This window comes from Adiantum capillus-veneris, chromosome 25, assembly GCF_014529385.1.
Source record: "Adiantum capillus-veneris isolate H3 chromosome 25, ASM1452938v2, whole genome shotgun sequence".
NCBI lineage: Eukaryota > Viridiplantae > Streptophyta > Polypodiopsida > Polypodiales > Pteridaceae > Adiantum > Adiantum capillus-veneris.
The window spans coordinates 95,619,913-95,627,772 of NC_140955.1; the positions used below are offsets into that span (position 1 = coordinate 95,619,913).

A 7,860-nucleotide genomic window follows, 5' to 3' on the forward strand; every position below is an offset into this window, starting at 1 on the left:
TCACCAGCTTGGAGTAGGTGATGAGTTCTCCATTAAAGCTTGGGAAGAGATAGTCTTCCCTTTCTTCACACATGAGCTTGTGTGAGTGTGTGTGTGATAATGCCTTGCAAAAATCAGCCCCCTCTCTCTCTTGGGCGAGCCCTCTTGCTAAATGCTCTTCCTGAAGCCTCATTGGCCCTCCCCAAGTCAAGCCAATTACAATTAAGCAGCATAAGTGATAGCCTTCTGACATGTGTCCCCCTTTTCCCTTTTGTGAGAGCTTTAGGTAATTAAATAATTAAACTAAACTCTCATTGGACCCCTTTGCCTCCTGGCCAATAGGAATCAGGAAAGCCATGCGGCTCCTGAATGCTCATTGGACCCCTTGGGAGACTGCCCAATAGTGTTCTAGGAGACTTAATTCTCATTGGTTTCTTTTATTAAATGTTTTTAAATTAATTAAACTAGATTTACTCTAGCTTAATTTTCATTGGTCCACTTCAAGGGTCATCCAATAGAAATCGGGCACACCTTGTGGGCATCTGGCCTAGGGAGCTGACATGTGTCCCTCATTCCCTTTGTGTAAAGGGAGCCTGTGTGTGTGTGTGGCTTTCTCTCTCATCCCCTACCTTTAGGGCTCGCCCCCTCCTTTGTAGGCTTTGAAGAAGACTTTTAGGGCACACACAAAGCATCCAATTTTCCCTAGGGTTGACCTTTGGACACAACCTTTGAAGTTTGGAACCTTAGCATTTTGGAAGTCTTAATGGGCTGAACCTTAGGGTCTTTTTAGCCCATTGTTGCACATGGCTCTTTTGCAGATGGCCCCCCCTTTGGATCCCTATTTTCCCTCCTTTGGATCCCTACTGTGGCCGGTCTGCTAGCTTAACCAATATTCTAGCTTTTTCTCCCATGGCCTTCCCCACATTAAATGATCAGTTTAATATGAGAAAATCATTTAGGAGAATTAGATATTGATTATTATGACATTACCTCTCTCTTGAAATCATAGTCGTCCTCGACTATGGTGTAGAGAAGATAAAGCATGTTCATGAGTCCTTTTCTTAACGGGTAGAGGATCCCTATGTTACCCTACGACATCATTCCACAATGGATGACTAGTGCATTTGGCGCTTGAGAGCCTGAGGCTGCCGCAAGCATGTCTGCACATTAGTCCTATCAGTCTTCCATAGTAGAGTGACAAGCTCTACTTGGTGTTTGGGAGACATCGTCTCCGCAAACTTGATCTAAGCATGCATACTACTTCATTTCTGTGCACAAATAAAGAAAAAGAGAGTCTTATAAGACAAAAATTTTGTTCATTTTTAACATTTTGTACATTTGCTTACTCTTGGGAAGCATTGTAAGCATTGACAAGGTTTAGGTTATCCTTTAATTGTATGCCTTGCATCCATCTAGAATCTTCAAAAGGATAATTCTTAAACTTAATAAGATATCGTCGGATAGTCTTACCGCCTCTTAGTACCTTGTCTTCATGTCGGAGAATGGACTCGGGCTGCAGCACCTCTTCTTGGTCCTCGATCTCCGGTGGGTCTTCAATAGTTGGTTCTTGAGGTGGCTCTCCTTTGTAAGGCTTTAATAGGCTCACATGAAAATCATTGTGTATGAGCCAATGATTGGGCAACTTGAGTTGATAGGCCATCTCATTGATTGGCCTAAGAATCTGAAAGGGACCATAGTACCTTTTTGCTAGTTTAGCAGAGTACTTTTGGTGACCCGTAGGATTCTTGCCCGTTGTGTGCCTTAATCGAGCCTTGGGAAACTTTAACAAGACCCAATCGTTTTCTTTAAAGGCTTGGGCTCTTCTGTGCTTATCAGCAGCAGCCTTTTGCCTTTGCTGTGCGATAGAGATAGCATCCTTAATCTTTTGGAAAGATTCTTGTAGGTCTCGACTATACTCATCTGCAGCGAAGATCTTCCCATGTACCTTAAGTAGCAAGGGACTTTTTGATCTTCCCTCAATTACCTCGAAAGGTGCTTTTCCTATGGAAGTATGTACAGTGTTATTGTAAGCATACTCCACTAAGGGTAAGTACTTCTCCCATTGGGATCTTTGATCTACTTCCGTTACATAGGCTTTTAGTAGATCGAGAATCGTTAGGTTAGCTATTTCACTTTGGCCATCAGTTTGTGGATGATAGGCCGAAGAGAAGTTTAGTCTTGTTCCTAAATTCTCAAAGAGACCCTTCCAGAAATTACTGGTCATTCTAGGATCTCTATCCGACACTATGGACATGGGCAAGCCATGGTACTTGAAAACTTGTGAAATAAAGAGGGTTGACATTTGATGGGCTTTGATAGTCTTTTTGACAGGTATAAAATGAGCTTGTTTACTAAACCTGTCTACTATCGTCCATATTCCCGTATTCCCATGCATAGACTTAGGCAATCCAAAGATAAAATCCATGGATATGCTATCCCATGGTGAATTAGGGATTGGCAAGGGTTGAAGCAATCCAAGATGCTTCCCTCTATCAAATTTTGTCTTTTGGCATACCACACATTTGGAAACATACTCTTGTATGCTCACTTTCATGGTAGGCCAATAGAAATATGTTTCAATTCCCTTTAAGGTAGACTGAATCCCTCTATGCTCCGCATAAGGTGGAGCATGAGATTCATACATTACTTTCTCACGTAGTGAGTTAGTAATGCATAGTCTATTGCCATAAAGAATATAACCATCTTGTAAAGTAAATGGTTCTTCTTTCTTCCCTAATGCAAGGGCTGAAATCACATCTCTAAAATCGGGATCAATAGCATACTCATCTATCATTGAAGATAGATCATTGTGAGTTGCTATGGAAACCGAATTCACTCTCGGCCGTCTTGAGAGTGCATCAGCGACTTGATTATGCTTGCCAGCAATGTGAGCAATATGAAAATGAAATTGCGAAAGAAAATTTTTCCACCTCATTTGTTTGTCGGAGAGCTTGGTCTGTGTCATGAAGTACTTAAGACTTTGGTGATCCGTTCGCAGAATGAAAGGAGTCCCCAATAAATAGTGCTTCCATGAGTCTAAGGCATGTAGAACTGCAAGGAGTTCCTTTTCGTATATGCCTAGAGCTTGCTCAACAGGGTCGAGCCTTCGACTCTCATAGCCTATGGCGTGCCCTTCTTGGAGCAAAACAGCTCCAAGGCAATCACCACAAGCATCGCATTGGACCTCAAATGGTTTTGAGAGATCCGGTAGTGTAAGCACAGGTTGAGAGATAAGCTTTTCTTTAAGCTTTTCCAAAGCATTGTTCTCCTTAGCAGACCATGTATACCTAATGCTTTTCTTTGTTAGGTCATGTAATGGTCCCGCAATTTGTGAGAACTTTTCTATGAAGCGTCTATAGTATGCACACATACCTATGAAGCTTCTTAGTTCATGCAGATTCCTTGGTTTAGGCCATCCTTTTATTACCTCTAACTTGGATGGATCCATTTGGATGCCATCTTGAGAGATAATGTGACCTAAATACTAAATCTCTTGCAAGAAAAATTCACTTTTCTTTCGATTAACATAAAGTTTATTCTCTCTTAAAACTTGAAATATTACCTGGAGGTGTTGCTTGTGTTCCTCCAATGAATTAGAGTAGATGATAATATCATCAAAGAACACTCCAGTGAAGGTTCGATGAGGCCTGAATAGCTTCTCCATCAAGCGGTTGAATGTGGCTGGTGCATTGGTCAAGCCAAAAGGCATGACAATGTATTCGTAAAGACCAAATGTAGTACGAAATGTGTCTTTACAATGTCTTGATCAACTATCCTTATTTGATGATAGCCACTTTTTAGGTCAACCCTACTGAAGTAGGTCGATCCTTGTAGCTTATCAAATAGGTCTTCTACCCGTGGAACGGGAAACCTATTCTTGATAGTGATCCTATTTAGTGCTCTATAGTCGACACACATACGATATGTGCCGTCTTTCTTTTGCACTAATAGCACAGGTGAGCAAAATGGAGATGAGCTTGGCCTAACCATACCCTTCTCAACTAACTCATGCACTTGCCGCATAATCTCCTCTTGTTGAGCTTGAGAAACTCTATAAGGAAGTTTATTAGGCGGTGAACTTCCTGGAAGAAGTTCAATTGCATGGTCATCATTACCTCGTTTAGGAGGTAGCTCACAAGGGATGTCGTCAATAAAAACATCTTGAAATCCCTTGAGAAAATTGGATAACTCTAATTCCTTTTGGTTGATTTTATTTTCTTTTGCTAAAGCATTAGGTTCATTTTGAGAGTCTTTAACAAAAATCATGTACACGGAAATAGAGCTCTTTATTGACTTGTTGAAAGCTGGTGTATGTACAATGGGGATGGTGTTACCCATTTCCTTAGCATCTATATACATGTCTTTTTCCCTGAACTTAAAGGAGATTCTCCTTTCAGGAAATTTAACATCGGCAGCCAGGCGGTCAAACCATGGTGCCCCTAGGATTACATCCTCATGCTTGAGAGGAGAGATAAAGAAGTCCTCTTTGTCCACATAGCCTTGGACAGGAAGCCTCAATTTCCCCATTAAGGGAGTTACTGAAGCTTCTTGCCCCTTGAAGGCACTGTCTGCGGGTAGGACATCTCCCATCTCGTAGGATTGTATGCCTAGCTTGGTGGCTAACTCCATAAATATAAAATTGTGAGTAGAACCAGGGTAAAGAGAATAAAAGCATCATGTTCTCTTACCTTTCCCCAAGCATGGCATAGAGGAGATCCTTTGTGGTGAGTTTGGTGAGTCTCCTCCTCTTGGATTTCAACCAAGGAAGCTCTAGGAGGATCTTGGCGGTTGTTCTTTTGGGGACAAGCACGGTACGCATGCCCTCGTTTGCCGCACTTGAAACACCGGTTATCCTTACGATAACGCTCAAGCTCTTCAGGAGAGATTTTATTCTTACCTTTGTAAACTCCCTTCTCTTTAGCTTTGTTGGAGTTGCCCTTAGGAGACTTTTGGACATTGTCCTTCCCCTTAGGCTCATTGGAACCCTTGTTTTCCGGGGGCTTATTATTTCTTTTTGCCCCCCGCACAAAATTGTTGCTTTTGCTCTCCAAAATCCAACTTTTTGAAGACAGTGGCTTTGAGTTGTAGGTCCCAAAACTTGTCTACATATTTGTGGATAGATTCATTGGGAGAGAGCTTTAAGCTTCGCCATTCAGTGAGTACTTTGTCTTTGGCATCGGTGGCCAAAAACTGCTTCATAATGGAAGCTCTTAAAGCTTTCCATGTTCGTGGAGCTTCACCGTTGGCTCGTAGGCTAGACCACCATTGTCTGGCGTACTTTTGAAAGTGCATAGCTACATGGCGTAGCTTAGAGGACTCCGTGAAGCCCTCATCTCCAAACGCCGCATCGAATTGTTGGATAAAGGCCAAGACTTTGTCCGTAGCACCAAAGGTACCATCATAGGTAAGGAAAGAGATGCTCTTCCCTCCCTCTTTGAATTTCTTCAACTTGGAAGACCTCTTCCATGTGGCATAGGATTTCCTATGACCTCTTCTTTTTTATGGTTCAAAGGTTGCACCATCACTTTCTTCAGAAGGTGAAGAATTTGAAGAAGGTGGAGAAGAGGGTGACCTCTTTCTCGCCTTTTTCTTGTCTTGATCTTTGTCGTCTTCACCATAGCTTTCATAAGAGGAAGAGGATGAAGAAGATGGAGAAGAGGGTGTCCTCTTTCTCGCCTTTTTCTTCTCTTGCTTTTTATCATCCCTCTTTGAATTATGGCGTGGAGAAGAGTGTGATGGTCTTCTCCGCTTTGGTGGTGATGGAGAGCGTTTAGCCCGCCGTCTTCGTGGAGCCATCTCCGCCGAGGTGGCGGGAGACTCGCTTCTTTCTCGTTTCTTCGGTGGAGGCTCTTGAGTTCTCCTTTGGGAAGGAGATGCGTCATCAAGAAGTAAATTCTTGAGCCCTTCATATGGATTCTCTTCTTCTTCCCGAATCGGAGAGAGACCTCTTTTGGTAGTCTCACAAGGAGGCTTCCTAGGTGTTCTCTCGTCATGGTGATGAGCTTGGAGAATCCCGTGAGCACAGAGCTGCCATTGCACGTCACTTTAGAGAGATGGATTGCCCATGGCTTGTTGAAGCCTAGAAACAAGATAGTTAACAAGCATTGAAGCATCATTAGTAGCTTGCTCATGAGCAAAATCAAAGTTATCAACATTAATTTCACTCTCTTTACTATTGTCAGCCATTCTAACAACTTTTAGGTGTAAACTTTTTAGGTGTACTTTGGCACTTCAAGCCCTAGTTGCTACTCCTCTTTACCCCTTTAGAAAAAGCACTCAAGCTACTGTACCCGCGGCTCGAATACCATTAATTGCAAAGAATAGAAGTGAGGGTCTTTCGACACCAAAACAGCACCGGCTCCTGTCAAGCTTCTAATAGCTCAATAGTGGTTAAGCCGTAGGCAAGCCCCATAGGAATCCACTATTAAGACCATAGCTCTCGACGGTGATGCCCCGTTAACTGCATGAAGGCTCGACACAAAGGGATCAACTCCAACGCCTCATCCGGGGGGAGTGATCATACAACGGCTTCGAGGCTAAGGGACTGAGCTTGGGGGCTAGACTCGTCATCATGCCGATCATCATCAAAGCGTGGAACTTGAACATCTCGCTTATGCAAACATCAGGCCGCTATTCCGATGTAATGGACAAGACGAGGAAGGACTGAGGGCTGCATCATAATAACAAGTATGGGATCTTTTTACGACTTACATCTTTTCCAAAAGGGGTTTGGTGCGTGTGATTCCATTCTTTATTGAACACAAAGTAATGCTAAGAGCTAGATCCAACAAATGTTTTAAAGAAACATTTGCGAAAACGCCAAACTGAACATGATCAAAACTAAGAAAAAGAAATGAGGAGAAGATAATGAATTGGGGGTTTGTTGTGTTGCGAGGAATCAATACTGTCATCACACCTCCAACAGTCTCTAGACCAAGGGACAACGGAGTGACATCAAGCAGCAATAGATCTTGCACCTTCTCATTACCCTCACCACTAAGTATAGTAGCTTGGACGGCAACACCATATGCCACTGCTTCATCAAGGTTATGCTCTTACAAAGCTCCTTGCCATTAAAGAAGTCTTGAAGAAGCTGTTGAACTTTGGGAATTCTGGTTGAGCTTCCCACAAGGACAACATCATGGGTAGAGCTCTTGCCCATTTTGGCATCCCTTAAGCACTTCTCAACAGGCTCCATACACTTTCTGAACAAATCCATGTTCAACTCCTCAAACCTGGCTCTAGTAATGGTTGAATAGAAATCAATTCCTTCATACAAGAATTTCAATGGTTGTTTGAGTAGTGGATGACAAGGTCCTCTTGGCCCGTTCACAAGAAGTTCTCAGCCTGCGGAGAGCCCTGGGATTTCCAGTAATGTCTTTCTTATATTTCCGCTTGAACTCCTGAACAAAGTGATTGACCATGCGGTTGTCAAAGTCTTCACCACCCATTGTACCGGATGCATCGCTTCCTCCATAGAAGGCTGCATGGGCATGCCTCCACACAAAGTAGTGCGCGTTCACATGCGCAGGCGCCAAGCAGAAGAGCATGCAGCAGCAGCAATAAGCTTCCAGCACAAGAATCACCCTCCTCCCAAGCGAGAGCCATTCTTGCCTTACACGAGAGCTGATGACGTGATTACAAGAGTAAAGAGGATTTTACTTGCGTCGGAGGCAAGGAGTCGTTGAAGAGGTTGGCAACTAATGAGCTTCTGGCTTGTGCGCAGCCCCTCATTGACTGGGAGCAAAGTGAAAAGCAAGAAATGTGAGAAGGGTGGCTGTTGGTTCGGGAGCTGTGAGTAAGCACGAGAGCTCCAAATCATGCCTTTGTGTGCATGGCAAGGGCAATAGCCTTTCTCTAAGCAGCGCTCTCTCTCTCTCT

General features: G+C 43.3%; 1 pseudogene; it reads right to left on the minus strand.

Annotated features, from left to right (window-relative positions):
• Positions 1-6,686: 6,686 nt before the first annotated feature.
• LOC147425328 (heat shock cognate 70 kDa protein 2 pseudogene) lies at positions 6,687-7,430 on the minus strand (annotated as a pseudogene).
• Between the last annotated feature and the right edge of the window lie 430 nt (positions 7,431-7,860).